The sequence below is a fragment of the Zonotrichia albicollis genome, unplaced genomic scaffold (genome assembly GCF_047830755.1).
Source record: "Zonotrichia albicollis isolate bZonAlb1 unplaced genomic scaffold, bZonAlb1.hap1 Scaffold_418, whole genome shotgun sequence".
NCBI classification, from domain to species: domain Eukaryota; kingdom Metazoa; phylum Chordata; class Aves; order Passeriformes; family Passerellidae; genus Zonotrichia; species Zonotrichia albicollis.
Genome location: NW_027428441.1, coordinates 1 through 24,905, shown reverse-complemented (window position 1 = coordinate 24,905; position 24,905 = coordinate 1). Strand labels below are relative to the sequence as shown.

The window sequence follows — 24,905 nt, the reverse complement described above, 5'->3', positions numbered from 1 at the left end:
TAAAAATGACACAAACACTTCTTCTCCTCATTCCCTCCCAAAAATGAGGGAAGCACCTCCTATCCTTCATATTCCCCCTCAAAAAATCAGACAAACACCTCTCCTCCTAATTTCCTCCAAAAATGGGGCAAACCCCTCTCCCTCTCCCCATTCCCCCCTAAAACCAGGGTGAACATCCCAATTTTTCTCCCTTTAATCCTTAAAGGATTAACTGTGCCCCTAAATAAACAAACAACTCTCAGGAAAAACAGGAGGGATGATGCAATTTAAATAGGAAAAACAACAAAACAGATGAATTTTTTTTTTGCCTTTTTTTTTGAAAGGCAAGGAATGGAAGAGCAGAGCTGGTACTGAGAGGCCACCACAAAGAAACCAGAACAAACTCCTCACCCTGGGCAGGGATTTCTGAGCCAGCCTTCCAAGTGAATTCCCAGAAAATCACGTGGATTTAGGAGCAGAAAGTTTTCCAATGTTTTCCTGGCAGGGTTGAGGCCAATTCCCAACTCCTGGAGCAGCTCAGGAATTCAATCTGAATTCTTTGTGTGCTCCAAGGAGAGATTTGAGGGACAGATTTTACAGAGAGAATTTTAAGGATGGATTTTAGGGACTGGAATTTCATGTGGATTCAGGAGCAGAAAGGTTTCCATTGTTTTCCTGGCAGGGCCAAGATCCAATTCCCAACTCCTGGAGCAGCTCAGGAGTTCAATCTGAATTCTTTGTGTGCTCCAAGGAGAGATTTGAGGGATGGATTTTACAGACAGATTTAAAGGATGGATTTTAGGGACAGAAGCAGCATGGAAGGAAAATTCCTGGGAATTTCAGGATGGTGAAAGAGCCAGAGCAGCACCAACAACTCTGCAGCCACAGGGCTTGAAAGGCTCTGGGAATTTCTGTGTGTAAAAAAAGGACAGAGTGCAAATGGCACAGAGAGCTCCAAAGGCTCTGGATCATCCCTGATGATCCATCCCCAGCCATGAGCAGGCAGGGCAAGGCTGGGCCACTGCACCCTCCCCACTCACAGCTGATTGCAAAAAACACCACAAATTCCGTGCAAAAAATAAATATAAAACACATTTAACAGCACCCAGCAGCAAGAAGCACAACAGGAGCAGAAAAGTTTTTTTTTATCTGCTCAATTTTCTCTCCTCACTGCACATCTGGGCAAAAATTCAGGCTGATCAGGGGGAAGAAAAGAATTTAAAAAATTATAAAGAATAAAGAATATAAATATAAAGCATATAAAATATAAAGAATTAAAATATAAAGAATTAAAAAAAAAAATTAAAAAATCCTACCTCCAGCTGGAAGGCACCCAAAAGCTTGGGTCTGAAACAGCACCTTATTTAGACAATGTGAGGAATGTTTGGGGATTTGCATAATGGGTGTCTGTCTGTCCGTGCTTACCTAAGGGCGCAGGAATGCTGTCTGTCTGTCAGTCGGTCCAGACTGCGGGGTTGGATCCAGGGAATCTCCCAGCCAGGAATAACACGGGCAGCAGGGGCAGGTGCTGCCACCTGCTGGTGGCACCCTGAGGTTGGGCAGCAAATTTGATTTTTGGGGTGATTTTTTGGGCGTTGGGGTTGTGGTGAAGAGATGAAATCAGGGTGAAAATCCATCCTCATCATCCTCATCCTCATCCAAAAAACCTCACTGCTCCTGGTGGCCCTGCAGAGCCTCACCCCGCTCTGCTGGTGGTTCTATTTTTAATTAAAGCGTTTTTGATGAAGTTTCCATAGAAATAATGAGATTTCCATAGATAATATATATCTATATATTATCTATATATATATATCTATCTATATCTATATTATATATATATATACATATATATATATATAATATATATATGTATATATTATATATATATCTATATCTATATATATGTATATATTATCTATATATATCTATATATATCTATATATTATATATAATATATATATACATATCTCTATATATATAATATATATATGTATATATTATATATATATCTATATATATATATATGTATATATTATCTATATATATCTATATATATATCTATATATTATACATAATATATATCTATATATTATAATATATATCTATATAAATAAAGCGTTTCCATAGAAATAATGAGATTTCCATAGATAATATATATATTTATATAGATATATATTATAATATATAGATATATATTATATATAATATATAGATATATATACTATATATATAAATAAAGCGTTTCCATAGAAATAATGATTTTTTTGGCGTTGGGGTTGTGGTGAAGAGATGAAATCAGGGTGAAAATCCATCCTCATCATCCTCATCATCCTCATCCAAAAATCCTCACTGCTCCTGGTGGCCCTGCAGAGCCTCCCCCTGCTCTGCTGGTGGTTCTAATTTTTAATTAAAGCGTTTTGATGAAGTTTCCATAGAAATAATGAGATTTCCATAGATAATATATATCTATATATTATCTATCTATCTATATATATATATATATATATAATATATATATTATATATATATATCTATATATTATGTATATTATATAGATATATATTATAATATATATCTATATAAATAAAGCGTTTCCATAGAAATAATGAGATTTCCATAGATAATATATATCTATATATTATCTATATATCTATCTATATATATCTATATTATATATACATATATAAAGTATATATATCTATATATATATCTATATATTATAATATATATCTATATATTATAATATATATCTATATCTATATATCTATCAATATATCTATATATCTATCTATATATATTATATATATATATGTATATATTATATATATATATCTATATATATATTATATATCTATATATCTATATATTATAATATATATCTATATATATATATCTATATCTATATATCTATCAATATATCTATATATCTATCTATATATATATTATATATATATGTATATATTATATATATATATATATATATTATATATAATATATATCTATATATTATAATATATATCTATATAAATAAAGCGTTTCCATAGAAATAATGAGATTAAAGCGAATTAATAAATAATAAAAGCGAAGCCTCACAAGCGCGGCCCACGCGCGCCCTCTGCAGGCCGCACTAAGGAACTGCAGGCAAGGAAATCCTGGGTTTTTTTCCCTTTAAAAAATGGGATTTTAAAGGATTTTTCACCAAAAATGTACAAAATCAGCTCATTTCCATCTCCTAAAGGCGGGGGAAAGGCAGAGCTCTGGATGCACCTGGATCTCAGCTCTTTGGGTGAGCCAGCAACCACTCATCATCATCATCATCATCATCATCATCATCATCATCATCATCATCACCTCAATGTCCCAAAGTTTGGTCTCCTGTGGGGAGATCAAACCTCTCTCAAATCCACAGAGGGCTCATCCTCCTGCCCTTTGAATTCCCAAAGTTATTCCAACAAAATTCCAACAAAATTCCAACAAAAAAATCCCTGAGGATGATCCAGCCCTGGGACAACACAGGCACAACTCCCAGCTCTGGGTTTGTCACCTCCAAACAACACCAAATAACCCCAAATAACCCCAAAAAAACCCAAAAAACCCAAATAACCCCAAATAACCCTAAAAAACCCCCCAAATAACCCCAAACAACCCCAAAAAACCCAAAAAAACCCAAATAACCCTAAAAAAAACCCCAAAAAACCCAAAAAAACCCAAATAACCCTAAAAAAAACCCCAAATAACCCCAAACAACCCCAAAAAACCCAAAAAATACCCCAAAAAAACCCCAAATAACCCCAAAAAACCCAAATAACCCAAAAAAAAACCCAAAAAAACCCCAAATAACCCCCAAAAACCCCAAAAAAAACCCCAAAAAATCCAAATAACCCCAAACAACCCCTTCACAGAATTTCCCATGGAAACTCCCACCCAGCTCCAGGTCCCCTCTGAAATGCAATTTCCCTAATTAACGAGGTAATTACAGCACAGAACCCAAATTCACATCCAAACCCCTCATCCAGACAGTTTTCCACATAAAATCAACCAATTAATTAATGGGAAATTAATTAATAATGAGACAAATCCGCTCACCTTCCTACTGCAGAGCAGCCTCGTTCTCCAGGTGGAGATTTTGGATTTTTTCCTGGATTTTTGATTTTTTTCTGGATTCCTGGATTGCTCCTGCCAAAGAAAATGAGAATTCAGATAAATCAGCCCAGAGCTGGGTTATTAATGGAATTAAAATTTGGGATATTTACCCCAATTATTTACATTAATTATCATTGGTGAGGGACATCCCTTGATTTGATCAATATCTAATTATTCACTGGAAAATCTTTACTGATCAATAATCAGAATAATGACAGTGGAATTTTCCTTTGATTTTATAAATCACAGCTTGAGTGAGGATTTTGCATCATTTTTTGGGGGGAAATATGAAAAATAAGAGGAATTTCCTCCATTTCAGAGGAAAATATGAAATAATTTTAATCAATTTGGGGGGGAATATTAAGAAAATGAAGAGTTTGCCCCATTTCAGAAAAGAATAAAAATAAGAGGATTTTGCATCATTTTTTTTGGGTGGAATATGAAGAATAAGAGGAATTTCCTCCATTTCAGCAGAAAATATGAAATAAATTTAATCATTTTTTGGGGGGGAGAATATGAAGAAAATGAAGAGTTTGCCCCATTTCAGAAGAGAATAAAAATAAGAGGATTTTGCATCAGTTTTGGGGGGAAATATGAAAAATAAGAGAAATTTCCCCCATTTTTGGGGGGAATATGAAGAAAATGAAGAGTTTGCCCCATTTCAGAAAAGAATAAAATTAAAGAGTAATTTTTATCATTTTTTTGGGGAGAATATGAAAAACAGGAGGAACTCCCCCCATTTCAGAAGAAAATATGAAAAAGAGAATTTTGCATAATTTTTCTGGGTTGGGAATATGAAGAAAAGGAGGAGTTTGCCCCATTTCAGAAAAGAATAAAAATAAGAGGATTTTGCATCATTTTTGGGGTGGAATCTGAAGAAAATGAGGAATTTGCCCCATTTCAGAAAATATGAAAAAGAGAACTTTGCATCATTTTTTGGGGTGGAATATGAAGAAGAGGAGGAGTTTGTCCCATTTCAAAGAAGATGAGGAAGAAAAATTTTCATCATTTTTTTAGGGGGGGAATATGAAGAAAGAAGTATTTACATCATTGCAGGGACGGTTACAGAGCATTTCACTATAAAAATGAGATTTTTTTTCACTATAAAAATGAGAAAAAAAAGAGATTTCAGCAGAGAAAAAAGAGATTTCAGCAGAGAAAAAAAGAGATTTCAGCACAGAAAAAAGAGATTTCAGCAGAGAAAAAAGAGATTTCAGCACAGAAAAAAGTTCCTGAGCATTTCAGCACCAAAAAATGAAGTTTCCTGCCGTGGCTGGGCACATCCTGGAAGGTTGAATTTCCAAGAAAAGCTCAGTGCCAGGCTGCAGGAACGAGCTGAGCTTGGGAAAGCTCCCAAAAACCCCTCGTGCCTCACGTCCCCTTCCCAGCACATTCATTGCTCAACCCAGCTGCACTCACAGAGGAGAAAATTCCAAGAATCCAGAGCTGAAATCCAACCCTGCTTGTTTTCCTTCTCGCTGCTTCAACACAAACAAGATTTATTTTAGTTTTGTTTTGGTTTTTTTTCTGGGCTGGGGTTTCTTTTTACCTCCCTCTTTCTCTGCAATGGGATCAGGGGTGAGGAACAGCCAAAAACAATTTAAATTTGTTTTGGTTTTGGTTTTTAACAGGGATTTTGGACAGGTTTCACATTGCTCTGTGTGGAAATAACAAGGTGAGGGCAGGGAAAAAAAAATAAAGGTGAATTTGGAATTGGCTTTGGAATGGGAAATCCCTGAGGTTCAGGGAATCCTGGAATGGTTTGGGATGGAAAAAACTCAAATCCCACCCAGTTCCACCATTCCCATTGCTCCAAACCTCTGGAATTGAATATTTCCCATTGCTCCAGGGAGATTTTCCACAGAACCACCCAGGAATCCCTGGATTCTGGGGAGGTTTTAGGATTTGGGAATGGAAAAAAGCACCTGGATCATCAGGATCCCTTGGAATGGGAAATCCTTGAGGTTCAGGGAATCCTGGAATTATTTGGGATGGAAAAATCTCAAATCCCACCTGGTTCCACTGCCCCAGGTTGCTCCAAGCCCCCAAATGATTGAAATTCCAGGGAATTCATCCCCACACACAAACAGGGCCACGAGCTGACAAAATGGGAGATTCCAGGGCAGGAATTTTGGGATGAGATCCAACCTCCAGCTGCCATCCTGGCTGCACAGGGATTTTCCATGGAGGTGAAGCTGCTGCCAAAATCAGCCCCACACAAACCAACCCCAAACCCCTCAGCCAGGTAAAACGAACCCATTAATGGCAAATTAATCAAAAATGAGAATTCCCTTCCCTCCAGGCCGAGCTGGGCTGAAATCCTGCAGGGACAGGATTGTTTCTGTCAGTTTTCCCTGGAATTTTGGGCTGCTTTGGGTTTCTCCTTTCGTGCTTCCCTTTCCAAAGCCACGCAGCTTTTCCTGCTTGTATCCAGGTTTTCCTTTTCTCTATCCAGGTTTCCCTGAGTGTTTCCCTGCCTGTGGCTGTTTCCCTGCCTGTATCCAGGTTTCCCTGCCTATACCAAAATTTCCCTGGCTCTATCCAGGTTTCCTTCCCCATATTCAGGTTTTCCTGCCTGCATCCAAGTTTTCCTGTCTGTATCCACGTTTTCCTGTCTGTATCCAGGTTTTCCTGCCTCTATCCAAATTTTCCTGCCTCTATCCAGGTTTTCCCGGTTGTATCCAGGTTTCCTTGGCTCTATCCAGGTTTCCCTGAGTGTTTCCCTGCCTATATCCAGGTTTTCCTGCCTCTATCCAGGTTTTCCTGCCTCTATCCATGTTTTCCTGTCTGGATTCAAATTTTCCTGCCTCTATCCAGGCTTTCCTTGTTGTATCCAGGTTTTCCTGCCTATTTTCCTGTCTGTATCCAGGTTTTCCTTTTCTCTATCCAGATTTCCCTGCCTCTACCAAAATTTCCCTGGCTCTATCCAGGTTTCCTTCCCTGTATCCAGGTTTCCTTCCCTGTATCCAGGTTTTCTGGCCTGCTTCCAGGTTTTCCTGCCTCTATCCAAATTTTCCTGCCTCTCTCCAGGTTTTCCTGCCTATACCAAAATTTCCCTGGCTCTATTCAGGTTTCCTTCCTCATATTCAGGTTTTCCTGCCTGCATCCAGGTTTTCCTGTCTGGATTCAGGTTTTCCTGCCTGCATCCAGGTTTTCCTGTCTGGATTCAGGTTTTCCTGCCTGCATCCAGGTTTTCCTGTCTGGATTCAGGTTTTCCTGCCTGCATCCAGGTTTTCCCAGTTGTATCCAGGTTTCCTTGGCTCTATCCAGGTTTCCCTGAGTGTTTCCCTGTCTGTATCCTGGTTTTCCTGCCTCTATTCATGTTTTCCTGCCTGGATTCAGGTTTTCCTGCCTGCATCCAAGTTTTCCTGTCTGTATCCAGGTTTCCTTCCCTGTATCCAGGTTTTCCTGCCTCTATCCAAATTTTCCTGTCTGTATCCAGGTTTTCCTGCCTGGATTCAGGTTTTCCTGTCTGGATTCAGGTTTTCCTTTTCTCTATCCAGGTTTCCCTGCCTATACCAAAAATTTCCCTATCTATTTCTATTTTTAAAAGAGTTTTTTTTTTCCCCTTCCCTGCTCCTGAGGTTTAATGGAATTATTGAATTATTTCGGTCCAAAGACTCTGCCAGGATCTAAAGGGATCTGTTGTATCGCTGACAACATCCCAAAAACAACAGGAAATTTAAAATCCACACCAAGAACATCCTAAAAATGGGAGGAATTTTAAATCCACACCAAAAACATCTCAAAAAGGACAGGAATTTAAAAATCTACACCAAGAACATCACAAAAATGGCAAAATCCACACCAAGAACATCCTAAAATTGGGAGGAATTTTAAATCCACACTAAGAACACCCAAAACCAGCAGGAATTTTAAAATCTATACCAGGAACATCCCAAAAATGCAGGAATTTTAAAATCCATACCAACAACATCCCATAAACAGTGGGAATTTTAAAATCCACACCAAGAACATCCCAAAAACTGCAGGAATTTTAAAATACACAAAAAGAACATCCCAAAACCAGCAAAATCCACACCAAGAACATCCCAAAAACTGCAGGAATTTTGCTTTGCAGGGTTCTCAGAGTTATCCCATAGGTTGCTCCAACAATTTGGAGATTTCTCCAGTAAAATATTAAGTAAAAAAATTTAAATTTTAAATTTTAAAAATTTTAAAAATTAAAAAATCAATTGTTAATTAATTGTTAATTAAATTAAAAATTTAAATTGTTTAAAATCCCTAAAAACACCCCCACAAAAAACCAAACATTCCCCAGGGTGGGGATATTCCCCCAGCTGGGAAAATTTCACCATAGAAAAACAGGGAAAGGAGGAAAAATATCCAGAGGAAGGATTTGGAAGCAAGGTTTGGGTTTAAATGAGGTTGTTTCAATGTGGTTGGTGTTACACAAGTGGCCTCAATCTTCCAGGATCAGCAATTTTGTCCAGGCAATTAGTGACAAAATTAAATGTCTTAATGACCCCTGGGAAATGGGATCCATCAGTGATTGCTGAGCCAGGGCAGCTCTGTTTCTGCAGGATATAAATCCCGAAAAAAAAGAGGGATTTGTGTCATTTAAGGAATGGGGGGGGAACTCAGAGCATGAAAAGCTCATTTCCCTCAGGAATTCTCCATTCATCTCCCTCAGGAATTCTCCATTCCTTTCCCATTTCCCTCAGGAATTCTCCATCTCCCTCAGGAATTCTCCATTTCCCTCAGGAATTCTCCATTCCCTTCCCATTTCCCTCAGGAATTCTCCATCTCCCTCAGGAATTCTCCATTCCCTTCCCATTTCCCTCAGGAATTCTCCATCTCCCTCAGGAATTCTCCATTTCCCTCAGGAATTCTCCATTCCCTTCCCATTTCCCTCAGGAATTCTCCATCTCCCTCAGGAATTCTCCATTCCCTTCCCATTTCTCCCAGGAATTCTCCATTCATTTCCCTCAGGAATTCTCCATTCCTTTCCATTTCCCTCAGGAATTCTCAATTCTCTTCCCATCTCCCTCAGGAATTCTCCATTTCCCTCAGGAATTCTCCATTCATTTCCCTCAGGATTCTCCATTCCCTTCCCATTTCCCTCAGGAATTCTCCCTTCCTTTCCCATTTCCCTCAAGAATTCTCCATTTCCCTCAGGAATTCTCCATTCCCTTCCTTCTCCCTCAGGAATTCTCAGTTCTCTTCCCATCTCCCTCAGGAATTCTCCATTCCTTTTCCCATCTCCCTCAGGAATTCTCCATTTCCCTCAGGAATTCTCCATTCCCTTCCCATTTCCCTCAGGAATTCTCCATCTCCCTCAGGAATTCTCTAGCCCCCTCAGGATTCTCCATTCCTTTCCCATTTCCCTCAGGAATTCTCCACTCCTTTCCCATCTCCCTCAGGAATTCTCCATCTCCCTCAGGAATTCTCCATTCCCTTCCCATCTCCCTCAGGAATTCTCCATTCCCTTTCCATTTCCCTCAGGAATTCTCCATTCCTTTTCCCATCTCCCTCAGGAATTCTCCATCTCCCTCAGGAACTCTCCATTCATTTCCCTCAGGATTCTCCATTCCCTTCCATTTACCTCAAGAATTCTCCATTCCTTTCCCATCTCCCTCAGGAATTCTCCATCTCCCTCAGGAATTCTCCATTTCCCTCAGGAATTCTCCATTCCTTTCCCTGTTCCCTCAGGAATTCTCCATTCCCTTCCCTGTTCAAATATTTGCACAAATATTTTCCCACCAGAAATTACAAGAACAACCTCGCCGAGTTTTCCTCTTTTTTGTTTTTTCTCCGTTTTGTTCCCGGTTTGGATGAAATTTGTGCCTCAGGGGACCCCACATCCATCCCCTACCGAGGACACCCCAAGTGCACAAATCAGGGCAAAAAAGGGACATTTTTGGGTTATTTTTTTTTAGGAAAGTGAGGCAAGAGGAAGCAGCGGTCACATGAGGATGTCCAGCCCCCAGAGCAGCTGCTAATTAGCGTCTCAGTTAATTAGCGGGCTCGCTGGGATGAGGAGCTCGGGGCTGGCAGCGACACAGCGCCCTCTGCTGGAGACTCCAAACGCAGCCTGGAGCCGGGAGTGAGGGCAAAAACCTCCTGGAATCTCCTAAAAAATTGATTTTTGCTCAAGAAACAGCTCTGGCCTGGCTGGGAATTCCTTGAGGAACACGGGAACAACTCTGGAGCTGCTCCTGAGGCAGGTCAGTGACTCAGGACCTTTGGATGTTCTTATCCAAACACTGATATTTTTTAAAATTAGACATTTTTAAAGATGGAGAATATTGAAACTCCAATTGGAGACTGCAAATCCAGCCTAAAGCCAGAAGTGAGGACAAAAACCCACTGGAATCTCCTAAAAAATTGATTTTTGCCCAATTTTAACTGGGAATTGTCGGAGGAACCTCTGGAGCTGCTCCTGAGGCAGGTCAGTGATTCATGCCCTTGATAAACCTTTAGATCTTCTTATCAAAACTCAGATATTTTTTTAAAATTTAGAATTTTTAAACATGGAGAATATGGAAACTCCAATTGGAGACTCCAAATCCAGCCTGGAGCCGGGAGTGAGGACAAAAACCTCACTGAAATTTCCTAAAAAAATGATTTCTGCCCAATTTTAGCTGGGAATTCCTTGGAGGAACCTCTGGAGCTGCTCCTGAGGCAGGTCAGTGATTCATGCCCTTGATAAACCTTTAGATCTTCTTATCCAAACTCAGATATTTTTTTAAAATTTAGAATTTTTAAAAATGGAGAATATTGAAACTCCAGTTGGAGACTCCAAATCCAGCCTGAAGACAAAAACCTCCTGGAATCTCCTAAAAAAAGAAATTTCTGGAGGTGTTTGGGTGTCTGTGGGTGCTGCTGGCACCTACCTGGGCAGGTGTCCCCACCTCCTCTGGCACTTGCTGCAGGGGGAAAGGACAAATCTCCTAAAATTAAAAAAAAAAAAAGAGAATTTTCAGCAATTGAAAGGATCCTGCAGGGAATTCCAGCTCCTCTCAACAGCAGCTGAAGCACCTCACACCTTCATCCCCATTTCCATCATCCCATTTTTCCCTGTTTTTTCCCTGCTGGAATCCAGCCCATTCCTGAACTATTTAAAGCACCTCACACCTTTATCCCCATCTCCATCATCCCATTTTTTCCCTCTTTTTTCCCTGCTGGAATCCCATTCCTGAACTACTTAAAGCACCTCACACCTTTATCCCCATTTCCAGCCTATTTTTTCCCTGTGTTTTCCCCATTTTCTGCCCATTCCAAGTTGATTTAAATCCACCCAAGCCACACAAGGAGTGTCTCCTTTATTTACATTTCAATCTGTTCAGAACCTGCCTTTAAGATTTTTTTGGAGGGGGGATAAAATCCTAAAAGCCCTCCCAGGAGAGGTTTAGTGAGGATGATGAAGGTGGCACCTGAGGCTTTTTCCATGCTCATCCATGGAATGGGGGATAAAACCCCAATTTCTGCCAGCTTAGACCTGGCTTTGAACACAGTGATTGCAAAAGAGAAATTTTTGGTAGGGGGGAAACCTGGCAGCTCACAGGCTGTCAGTGTGCAATGGCAGGTCTGAGTCTGAAGGTGGCACCATTGGAATGAGGGATGCCGTCCATCTGTCCATCCGTCCGTCCATCCATCCATCCATTGATCCATCGTCCATCCATCCATCCCTGTGTCCATTCATCTCTCCATTCCTGTGTCCATCCATCCATCATCCATCCATCCGTCTGTCCATCTGTCCTTGTGTCCGTCCATCCATGGATCCATCCATCCATCCCTGTGTCCATTCATCCATTATTCAATCTCTCCACCCATCCATTGTTCATCCATCCCTGTGTCCATCTGTCCATCCATCCATCCGTCCATATCCATCCATCCATCCCTCCCTCCTTCCCTCCACCCATCTATCATCCATCCCTGTCCGTCCATCCATCCATCCATCACCCCTCCACTCATCCATCCCTGTGTCCGTCTGTCCATCCATCCATCACCTGTCCACCCATCCATCATCCATCCATTCTCCATTTATCCATCCATCCATCCCTTCATCCCTGTGTCCGTCCGTCCATCCATCCATCCATCCATCCATCCATCCATCCATCCATCCATCCATCCATCATCCCTCAGTCCATGGATCCATGCATCAATCCCTCCATCCATCATCTCTTCCTCCATTCTTCCCTTCCTCCATCCGTCCATCCATCCCTGTGTCCATCCATTCATCCCTCCCTCCCTCCATTATCCATCCATCCATCTGTCCATCCGTCCATCCATCATCCCTCCACTCATCCACCCCTGTGTCCGTCCGTCCATCCATCCATCATCCATCCATCCATCCATTCATCCATCCATCCATCCCTTCATCCCTGTGTCCATCCATCCATCCATGGATCCATCCATCCACATCCATCCATCCATCATCCCTCAGTCCATGGATCCATCCATCATCCCTCCATCCATCAATCCCTTCCTCCATCCGTCCGTCCATCCATCATTCCCTCATCCATCTGTGTCCGTCCATCCATCCATCCCTGTATCCATCCATCCATCCCCATTCCTCATCTATCCATCCATCCCCGTGTGTGTCCGTCCGTCCATCCATCCATTCTTCATTTATCCATCCATCCATCCATCCCTTCATCCCTGTGTCCATCCATCCCCATCCATGTCCATCCATCACCCCTCCACCCATCCATCCATCCCTCCATCATCCATCCATCCATCCATCCATCCCCATTCATGTCTACCCCTGTGTCCATCCATCCATCCATCATCCCTCCACCCAACCACCCCTGTGTCCATCCGTCCATCCATCCATCACCTGTCCACCCATCCATCATCCATCCATCCATCCCCATTCATGTCCATCCCTGTGTCCGTCCATCCATCCATCCATTCACCCATCCCTCCATCATCCATTCCTCATCCATCCATCCATCCCCGTGTGTGTCCGTCCATCCATCCCTCCATCCATTCTCCATTTATCCACCCATCCCTTCATCCCTGTGTCCATCCATCCATCCATGGATCCATCCATCCATCATCCTTTCATCCATCCATCCATCCATCATTCCCTCATCCATCTCTGTCTGTCCATCCATCCATCCATCCCTGTATCCATCCATCCATCCATCCCTGTATCCATCCATCCATCCATCCCCGTGTGTGTCCGTCCATCCATCCCTCCATCCATTCTCCATTTATCCACCCATCCACCCATCCATCATCCATCCCTTCATCCCTGTGTCCATCCATCCATCCATCCACCCATCCATCATCTATCCATCCATCCATCCCCATTCATGTCCATCCCTGTGTCCGTCCATCCATCCATCCATCCATCCATCCATCCATCCATCCATCCCTCCCTCCCTCCATTATCCATCCATCCATCTGTCCACCTGTCCATCCATCACCCCTCCACTCATCCACCCGTGTCCGTCTGTCCATCCATCCATCACCTGTCCACCCATCCATCATCCCTCCATCCATCCATCAATCCATCCATTCTCCATTTATCCATCCATCCATCCCCATTCGTGTCCGTCCCTCCATCCATCCTTCCCTTCCTCCACCTGTCCATCCATCCATCATTCCCCCATCCATCCATCCATCCATCCATCCATCCATCCATCCATCCCTTCATCCCTGTGTCCATCCATCCATCCCCATCCATGTCCATCCATCCCCACCAACCATTCCCATTCCCTCTCCCATCCGAGGGGTTTCTCCCTTTGAAGGCAGCAGCCCCATCCATCCATGACATCCCTGAGGCTTCCACAGCAGAAACCAGGGAAGAACAACCCTGAGCCCCTCTGGCAGTGAAGACCAGGAGAGCGACAGAGCTCCAGGCAGAGCTGCAGCTTTTCATCCTCTGCTCCTCCCCACGAGCAGCCAATTAAAAATCCCACACACCAAATTAATTCCAGTTCCAGGGGAGCTGCAAATACACAGCCACTATTGAGGGTAGGGAAAATTGCTGTGTTCTGTTCCTTTGTCAGGTGGCAGAGAATGACATCTGCAAAAAGGGGGGAAAAAGGGAAAAAAAGCAAAAAAAAAAAAAAGCAGATTTGGGATCCAGCAGAGCAGAAGCAAAGGAAAAGGAGGGAATTCAGGGAAGGAGCTTCATCCCCACGGACAGGGCAGGAGCTGGGCAGAGACCCCAGAGATCCCTCACACCCCCCCAGCTCCTGCCCTTCAATTTGTTCAGGAATTGGGAAACCCATCCATTTGTTTGGGAATTGGGAAAACTCACAAATATGTTTAGAAATTGGGAAACCTACCCAGTTTTTTGGGAATTGGGAAAACCCATCAGTTTATTTGGGAGCTGCAAAAACTCATCCATTTATTTAGGAACTGGGAAAACCCATAAATTTGTTTAGGAATTGGGAAACCTATTGATTTGTTTGGAAACTGAGAAAACTCATAAATATGTTTAAAAATTGGGAAAACCCATCCGTTTGTCTAGGAATTGGAAAAACCCATCAGTTTATTTGGGAGCTGGGAAAACTCATAAATTTGTTTAGGAATTGGGAAAACCCATAAATTTGTTTAGGAAACAGGAAAACTCATCCATTTGCTTGGAAACTGGGAAAATTCACCCATCCATTTATTTAGGAATTGGGAAAACTCATCAATTTCTTTGGGAGCTGGAAAAACTCATCCATTTATTTAGGAACTGGGAAAACCCATAAATTTGTTTAGGAAACAGGAAAACCCATCCATTTGCTTGGAAACTGGGAAAATTCACCCATCCATTTTTTTAGGAATTAGGAAAACTCATCCATTTGTTTGGAAACTTGGAAAACCCATAAATTTGTTTAGGAATTGGGAAAACTCATAAATTTGCTTAGGAATTGGGAAAACCTATCCATCTATTTGGAAGCTGCAAAAATTCATCCATTTGTTTGGGAGCTGGAAAAACCCAAAAATTTGTTTAGGAATTGGGAAACCTATTGATTTGTTTGGGAATTGGGGAAAGTCATAAATTTGTTTAGGAATTGGGAAAACTCACCCATCCATTTATTTGCAAACTGGGAAAACTCATAAATTTGTTTAGAAAGTGGGAAAACTCATAAAAGGGAGAATTTGCACCTGGAATGCCTCAGGAAAAATGGAGAATTTGTAACCTGAAATGCCTCAGGAATTATGGAGAATTTGTAACCAGGAATGCCTCAGGAATTGAACAAAAATGGAGAATTTGTAATCTGGAATGCCTCAGGAATTGCAGGAAAAATTGAAAATTTGCACCTGGAATGCCTCAGGAATTATGGAGGATTTGTACCTGGAATGCCTCAGGAATTACAGGAAAAATTCAGAATTTGCACCTGGAATGCCTCAGGAATTACAGGAAAAATGGAGAATTTGTATCTGAAATGCCTCAGGAATTACAGGAAAAATTCAGGATTTGCACCTGGAATCCCTCAGGAATTGCAGGAAAAATTCAGGATTTGTAACCAGGAATGCCTCAGGAATTCTGGAGGATTTGTAACCTGGAATGCCTCAGGAATTGCAGGAAAAATTGAAAATTTGCACCTGGAATACCTCAGGAAAAAATGGAGAATTTGTACCTGGAATGCCTCAGGAATGGCACAAAAAATGGAGATTTTGCACCTGGAATGCCTCAGGAATTGCTGGAAAAATTCAGGATTTGTACCTGGAATGCCTCAGGAATTGCAGGAAAAAATGGAGAATTTGTACCTGAAATCCCTCAGGAATTGCAGGAAAAATTGAAAATTTGCACTTGGAAAGCCTCAGGAATTATGGAGAATTTGCACATGAAATGCCTCAGGAATTGCACAAAAAATGGAGAATTTGTACCTGGAATCCCTCAGGAATTGCACCAAAAATCCAAAATCTTCACCTGCAATCCCTCCAAACCCCCAAATTTCATCCCAAACCATCTCAGGACTCTCCCAGCTTTCCCCAAACCGTGGATTTGATTGATTTCTTTATTTTTTTTCCTTTTTTTTTTCCCCTCCCAATGCATCTCCTCTGGTTTCTGACAACCCCTCTGCTATTTCAGGAACGCTCATCCGCAGGTGGAATTTGGATTTTCTGTTCCCATGACTGACAACACAACTCCATCCTGCTATTTTCAGCCTCCATTATTATTCCAAAGGTAAGGATTTATTTCCAGAAAAAAGCGTTTTTTCACACCTTAACAGCAAAAAAAAAATTGAGAAAAAAATATAAAAAATTTAAAAAAAAAATCAGAATTTTTCCAAGTTTTGCCACAGGGCAAAAAGGGTCTGCAGCAAAGGGAATTAATGAGCTGGTGGAGGGTTAAAATGGAATTAAAGTCACTGTTGGGATGGGGAAAATAGGTTTAAATTGAAGATATTCCTCAGCACAGGCAGGGAAATGGGGATGGAGGCAGGAATGGGAATGCAGGAATGGGAATTGTCCCCATTTCTGCCACCGGGAGAAATTCCCAAAATTCCATTCCCAATAACATCAGGATAAATTCCCAAAATTCCATTCCCAGTTCGGCCACTGCACCCTCCGAACAACACCAGGAAAAATTCCCAAAAATCCATTCCCAACAACACCAAGAAAAATTCCTAAAAATCCATTCCCAGCTCAATCACTGCACCAACACCATCAGGAGAAATTCCCAAAAATCCATTCCCAATAACACCAGGATAAATTCCCAAAAATCATCTCCCAGCTCAGCCACTGCACCCAATAACACAAAAATTCCCAAAATTCCATTCCCAGTTCAGCCACTGCATCCTCCCAATAACACCAGGAAAAATTCCCAAAATTCCATTCCCAACAACACCACAAAAATTCCCAAAATTCCATTCTCAGCTCAATCACTGCACCAGCACCATCAAGAGAAATTCCCAAAATTCCATTCCCAATAACACCAGGAAAAATTCCCAAAAATCCATTCCCAGCACCCAAAAAAATCAGGATAAATTCCTTGTAGCCTTTCCTTGTCCTGCAGCCCTCTGCAATTCCCAAAAATCCATTCCCAGCACCCAACACCACCACAAAAATTCCCAAAATTCCATTCTCAGCTCAATCACTGCACCAACACCATCAGGATAAATTCCCAAAATTCCATTCCCAGTTCAGCCACTGCACACAAAACCACAAGAATTCCCAAAATTCCATTCCCAGCTCAACCACCAGGATAAATTCCCCAAAATCCATTCCCAATAACACCAGGATGAATTCCAAAAAAATCCATTCCCAGCACCCAACAACACCAAGAAAAATTCCCAAAATTCCATTCCCAGCTCAATCGCTGTGCCAAACACCATCAGGATAAATTCCCAAAAATCCATTCCCAACAACACCAGGAAAAATTCCCAAAAATCCATTCCCAGCACCCAATACCACCAGGATAAATTCCCAAAATTCCATTCCCAACAACACCAGGAAAAATTCCCAAAAATCCATTCCCAGTTCAGCCACTGCATCCTCCCAATAACACCAGGATGAATTCCCAAAAATCCATTCCCAATAACACCAAGAAAAATTCCCAAAATTCCATTCCCAGCTCAGCCACTGCACCAACACCATCAGGAAAAATTCCCAAAATTCCATTCTCAGCACCCAATACCACCACAAAAATTCCCAAAAATCCGTTCCCAATAACACCAGGATGAATTCCCAAAATTCCATTCCCAGCTCAACCACCAGGATAAATTCCCAAAAATCATCTCCCAGCTCAGCCACTGCACCCAATAACACAAAAATTCCCAAAAATTCCATTCCCAGTTCAGCCACTGCATCCTCCCAATAACACCAGGATGAATTCCCAAAAATCCATTCCCAATAACACCAGGATGAATTCCAAAAAAATCCATTCCCAGCACCCAACAACACCAAGAAAAATTCCCAAAAATCCATTCCCAATAACACCAGGATGAATTCCCAAAATTCCATTCCCAGCTCAGCCACTCTGCCAAACACCATCAGGATAAATTCCCAAAATTCCATTCCCAACAACACCAGGAGAAATTCCCAAAATTCCATTTCCAGCACCCAACAACACCACAAAAATTCCCAAAAATCCGTTCCCAACAACACCAGGAGAAATTCCCAAAAATCCATTCTCAGCTCAACCACCAGGATAAATTCCCAAAAATCATCTCCCAGCTCAGCCACTGCACCCAATAAAACAAAAATTCCCAAAATTCCATTCCCAGCTCAATCACTGCACCAACACCATCAGGAGAAATTCCCAAAAATCCACTCCCAACACCACCACAAAAATTCCCAAAAATCCATTCCAAATAACACCAGGAGAAATTCCAAAAAAATCCATTCCCAGCACCCAACAACACCAAGAAAAATTCCCAAAATTCCATTCCCAGCTCAGCCACTGTGCCAAACACCATCAGGATAAATTCCCAAAATTCCATTCCCAATAACACCAGGAAAAATTCCCAAAATTCCATTCTCAGCTCAACCACCAGGATAAATTCCCAAAAATCATCTCCCAGTTCAGCCACTGCACCCAATAACACAAAAATTCCCAAAAATCCCATTCCCAGCTCAGCCACTGCACCCTCCCAATGACACCAGGAAAAATTCCCAAAATTCCATTCCCAATAACACCAGGATGAATTCCAAAAAAATCCATTCCCAGCTCAGCCACTGCATCCTCCCAATGACACCAGGAAAAATTCCCAAAAATCCATTCCCAGCTCAATCACTGCACCAACACCATCAGGAAAAATTCCCAAAATTCCATTCCCAGTTCAGCCACTGCACCCTCCCAATAACACCAGGATAAATTCCCAAAAATCAACTCCCACCTCAGCCACTGCACCCAATAACACCCAATAAAAATTCCCAAAAATCCATTCCCAATAACACCAGGAGAAATTCCCAAAATTCCATTCCCAATAACACCAGGAAAAATTCCCAAAAATCCATTCCCAGTTCAGCCATTGTACCCTCCCAATAACACCAGGAAAAATTCCCAAAATTCCATTTCCAGCACCCAATACTACCACAAAAATTCCCAAAAATCCATTCCCAACACCAGGAGAAATTCCCAAAAATCCAATCCCAATAACACCAGGATGAATTCCCAAAATTCCATTCCCACCTCAACCACCAGGATAAATTCCCCAAAAATCTCTCTCAGGAATTCTCCATTCCCTTCCCATCTCCCTCAGGAATTCTCCTGGGAATGAAAGGTTTTAATTGGGATTTGTGCAATTAAATCTGCCTGAAAGCTGCAGAATTCCCACAGAACTCATGGATTAGAGGAAAAATTATCCCAAATTTCACCAGGAGCTGCCAAACCCTGTGGATCCACACAGAGCCCTGGTGTGGAAAATCTGGAATGGTTTGGGTTGGGAATCCCAGGAAATCCCAGGAAATCCCAGGAAATCCCAATAAATCCCAATAAATCCCAATAAATCCCAATAAATCCCAATAAATCCCAATAAATCCCAATAAATCCCAATAAATCCCAATAAATCCCAGGAAATCCCAATAAATCCCAATAAATCCCAGGAAAATCCAGGAAAATCCAGGAAAATCCAGGAAATCCCAATAAATCCCAATAAATCCCAATAAATGCCAGGAAATCCCAGGAAATCCCAATAAATCCCAGGAAATCCCAGGAAATCCCAGGAAATCCCAATAAATCCCAGGAAATCCCAATAAATCCCAATAAATCCCAGGAAATCCCAATAAATCCCAGGAAATCCCAGAAAATCCCAGGAAATCCCAATAAATCCCAGGAAATCCCAGGAAATCCCAATAAATCCCAGGAAATCCCAATAAATCCCAGGAAATCCCAGAAAATCCCAGGAAATCCCAGAAAATCCCAGAAAATCCCAGGAAATCCCAGAAAATCCCAGAAAATCCAAACAAATCCCAATAAATCCCAATAAATCCCAGGAAATCCCAGGAAATCCCAGGAAATCCCAGGAAATCCCAATAAATGCCAGGAAATCCCAATAAATCCCAATAAATCCCAGGAAATCCCAGGAAATCCCAGAAAATCCCAGAAAATCCCAGAAAATCCCAGGAAATCCCAATAAATCCCAATAAATCCCAGGAAATCCCAATAAATCCCAGGAAATCCCAGGAAATCCCAATAAATCCCAGGAAATCCCAATAAATCCCAGGAAATCCCAGGAAATCCCAGGAAATCTCAATAAATCCCAATAAATCCCAATAAATCCCAATAAATCCCAGGAAATCCCAATAAATCCCAATAAATCCCAGGAAATCCCAGGAAATCCCAGGAAATCCCAGGAAATCCCAGGAAATCCCAATAAATCCCAGTAAATCCCAGGAAATCCCAGGAAATTACAGTAAATCCCAATAAATCCCAATAAATCCCAGGAAATCCCAGAAAATCTCAGTAAATCCCAATAAATCCCAATAAATCCCAATAAATCCCAATAAATCTCAGGAAATCCCAATAAATCCCAATAAATCTCAGTAAATCCCAATAAATCCCAGGAAATCCCAGGAAATCCCAATAAATCCCAATAAATCCCAATAAATCCCAATAAATCCCAATAAATCCCAGGAAATCCCAGGAAATCCCAGGAAATCCCAGGAAATCCCAATAAATCCCAATAAATCCCAATAAATCCCAGGAAATCCCAGGAAATCCCAGGAAATCCCAATAAATCCCAATAAATCCCAGGAAATCCCAGGAAATCCCAATAAATCCCAATAAATCCCAATAAACCCCAATAAATCTCAGGAAATCCCAATAAATCCCAATAAATCCCAGGAAATCCCAATAAATCCCAGTAAATCCCAATAAATCCCATTAAATCTGCCTGAAAGCTGCAGAATTCCCACAGAACTCATGGATTAGAGGAAAAAATGATTCCAAATTTCAGCCAGAAAAAATTGATTCCAAATTTTTCCCTGGAAAAATTCCAAATTTTCCAAGGAAATCCTGTGGATCCATGGAAATGCAGCTCACCCACCTGGATCCAGAATTGCTCTCAGCTTTACCAAAAATTCTTTTAAAAAATAATTAAAAATATTATAAATATTTTTAAATATTAAAATAAAAATATTCTTTAAAAATACCAAAAAAATTCTAATTAAAAATAAATGAAATAAAGAGCTCCTGAGGGTTTTAGATGGAAAAGTTTGATGAAATTAAACCCAATTATTAAACATAAAAAATTAAACCCAATTATTAAACCCAATTATTAAACCCAATTATTAAACCCAAAAAATTAAACAATTATTAAACCCAATTATTAAACCCAATTATTAAACCCAGTTATTAAATCCAAAAAATTAAACCCAATTATTAAACCCAATTATTAAACCCAAAAAATGAAACCCAAAAAATGAAACCCAAAAAATGAAACCCAATTATTAAACACAATTATTAAACCCAATTATTAAACCCAAAAATTAAACCCAATTATTAAACCCAAGAAATTAAACCCAATTACTAAACCCAAGAAATTAAACCCAATTATTAAATACAATTATTAAACCCAAAAAATGAAACCCAAAAAATTAAAGCCAATTATTAAACCCAGAAAATTAAACCCAATTATTAAACCCAATTATTAAACCCAATTATTAAACCCAAAAATTAAACCCAAAAAATTAAACCCAAAAAAATTAAACCCAATTATTAAACCCAAAAAATTAAACCCAAAAAATTAAACCCAAAAAAATTAAACCCAATTATTAAACACAAAAAATTAAACCCAAAAAATGAAAACAATTATTAAACCCAATTATTAAACCCAATTATTAAACCCAATTATTAAACAATTATTAAACCCATTTATCCTCGTGACCACATTTGCTCAGGGGTTTGCAAGAGCCAATTAAAAGGGTAAAACTCGGATTAATTAATGAATTAATGACTGAGACAAAGCTCTCTCTCCCAGCTTGGCTTCCTTTATTTTTAATTTAATTTTAATTTGATTTTTTTGGGCTGAATGTGACAATGGGCGGGCAGGGAAGTGGATTTGTGGGTTTGGTTCTGTGCCTGGAACACTGCAGGAATTCCAGGATTTTGGAATCGGAAGTTTCCAAAATTTAGGAATTTCAGGATATTGGAATTAAGAGTTTTCAGGAATTCCAGGATATTGGAATTAAAAGTTTTTATCACTTCAGGAATTCCAGGATATTGGAATTAAAGGTTTCAAGAATTCCAGGATATTGGAATTAGAGATTTTCAAAATTTAGGAATTCCAGGATATTGGAATTAAAGGTTTTCACTACTTTAAGAATTCCAGGATATTGGAATTAACAGTTTTCCACAATTCAGGGATTCCAGGATATTGGAATTAAAAGTTTTCACCACTTCAGGAATTCCAGGATTTTGGAATCTGAGGTTTCCAAAATTTAGGAATTCCAGGATATTGGAATTAGAGTTTCCAGGAATTCCAGGATATTGGAATTAAAGGTTTTCACTACTTCAGGAATTCCAGGAAATTGGAATCAGATTTCCACCACTTCAGGAATTCTTAGAGGTTTCCACAATTCAGGAATTCCAGGATTTTGGAATTAAAGGTTTCAGGAATTCCAGGATATTGAATCAGAGGTTTCAGGAATTCCAGGATATTGGAATTAAAGGTTTTCATCACTTCAGGAATTCCAGGATATTGTAATTAAAAGTTTCCACAATTTAGGAATTCCAGGATATTGGAATTAAAGGTTTCCACCACTTCAAGAATTCCAGGATATTGGAATTAGAGGTTTCCACCACCTCGGGAATTTCAGAATACTGGAATTAAAGGTTTCAGGAATTTCAGGATATTGGAATTAAAAGTTTTCACCACTTCAGGAATTCCAGGATATTGGAATCAGAGGTTTCCACCACTTCAGGAATTCTTAGACGTTTCCACAATTCAGGGATTCCAGGATATTGGAATTAAAGGTTTTCAGCACTTAAAGAATTTCAGGATATTGGAATTGGAGATTTCCAAAATTTAGGAATTGCAGGACATTGGAATTAGAGGTTTTCAGCACTTTAAGAATTTTAGGATATTGGAATTAAATGTTTCCACAATTCAGGAATTCCAGGATATTGGAATTAAAGGTTTCAGGAATTCCAGGATTTTGGAATCAGAGGTCTCCAAAATTTTAGGAATTCCAGGACATTGGAATTAAGAGGTTTCAGGAATTTCAGGATATTGGAATCAGAGGTTTCCACAATTTAGGAATTCCAGGATATTGGAATTAAGAGTTTTCAGGAATTCCAGGATATTGGAATCAGAGGTTTTCAGCACTTTAAGAATTCCAAGATATTGGAATTGGAAGTTTCCACAATTTAGGAATTCCAGGATATTGGAATTAAAGGTTTTCACCACCTCAGGAATTCCAGGATTTTGGAATCAGAGGTTTCAGGGATTCCAGGATATTGGAATCAGAGGTCTCCAAAATTTTAGGAATTCCAGGATATTGGAATCAGAGATTTCCACCACTTCAGGAATTCTTGGAGGTTTCCAACCCTTCAGGAATTCCAGGATATTGGAATTAGAGATTTCCACAATTTAGGAATTCCAGGATATTGGAATCAGAGGTTTCCACCACCTTGGAAATTTCAGGATATTGGAATCAGAGATTTCCACCACTTCAGGAATTCTTAGAGGTTTCCACAATTCAGGAATTCCAGGCTATTGGAATTGGAGTTTTCAGGAATTCCAGGACATTGGAATTAAAGGTTTCAGGAATTCCAGGAAATTGGAATCAGAGGTTTTCACCACTCTAAGAATTCCAGAAAATTGGAATTAGAGATTTCCAAAATTTAGGAATTCCAGGATATTGGAATTAAAGGTTTTCACTACTTCAGGAATTCTTAGAGGTTTCCACAATTCAGGAATTCCAGGATTTTGGAATCAGAGGTCTCCAAAATTTTAGGAATTCCGGGATATTGGAATTAAAAGTTTCCACCACCTCGGGAATTTCAGGATATTGGAATTAGAGGTTTCAGGGATTCCAGGATACTGGAATTGCAGGTTTCCACAACTCAGGAATTCCAGGATTTTGGAATTAAGAGGTTTCAGGAATTCCGGGATATTGGAATTAAAGGTTTTCACCACTTCAGGAATTCTTATCAGGTTTCCACAATTCAGGAATTCCAGAATATTGCAATCAGAGATTTCCACCACTTCAGGAATTCTTAGAGGTTTCCATAATTTAGGGATTCCAGGATATTGGAATCAGAGGTTTTCAGCACTTAAAGAATTTCAGGATATTGGAATTAGAGATTTCCAAAATTTAGGAATTCCAGGATATTGGAATTAAAGGTTTTCATCACTTCAGGAACTCCAGGATATTGGAATTGGAAGTTTCCACAATTCAGGAATTCCAGGATATTGGAATCAGAGATTTCCACCACTTCAGGAATTCTTAGAGGTTTCCACAATTTAGGAATTCCAGGATATTGGAATTAAAAGTTTTCACCACTTCAGGAATTCCAGGATATTGAATCAGAGGTTTCAGGAATTCCAGGATATTGGAATTAAAGGTTTTAGGAATTCCAGGAAATTGGAATCAGAGATTTCCACCACTTCAGGAATTCTTAGAGGTTTCCAAAATTTAGGAATTCCAGGATATTGGAGCTATTAGAGGCTTTCACCACTTCAAGAATTTCAGGATATTGGAATCAGAGGTTTCCACCACTCTAAGAATTCCAGAAAATTGGAATTAGAGATTTCCAAAATTTAGGAATTCCAGGATATTGGAATCAGAAGTTTTCAGCACTTTAAGAATTCCAGGATATTGAAATTAGAGATTTTCAGGAATTCCAGGATATTGGAATCAGAGATTTTCAAATTTTAAGAATTCCAGGATATTGGAATCAGAGGTTTAAGGAATTCCAG

At 40.1% G+C, this 24,905-nt stretch overlaps 1 long non-coding RNA gene across 1 annotated transcript; it reads right to left on the bottom strand.

The window, feature by feature from the left end:
• Nucleotides 1–1,301: 1,301 nt before the first annotated feature.
• Nucleotides 1,302–11,754, bottom strand: LOC141727957 (uncharacterized). The gene is made up of 3 exons (XR_012578725.1): nucleotides 10,980–11,754; nucleotides 4,066–4,155; nucleotides 1,302–1,528 (listed from the first exon to the last, which is right to left on the bottom strand). It is a non-coding gene; the product is annotated as an uncharacterized LOC141727957 (long non-coding RNA).
• Nucleotides 11,755–24,905: the final 13,151 nt, after the last annotated feature.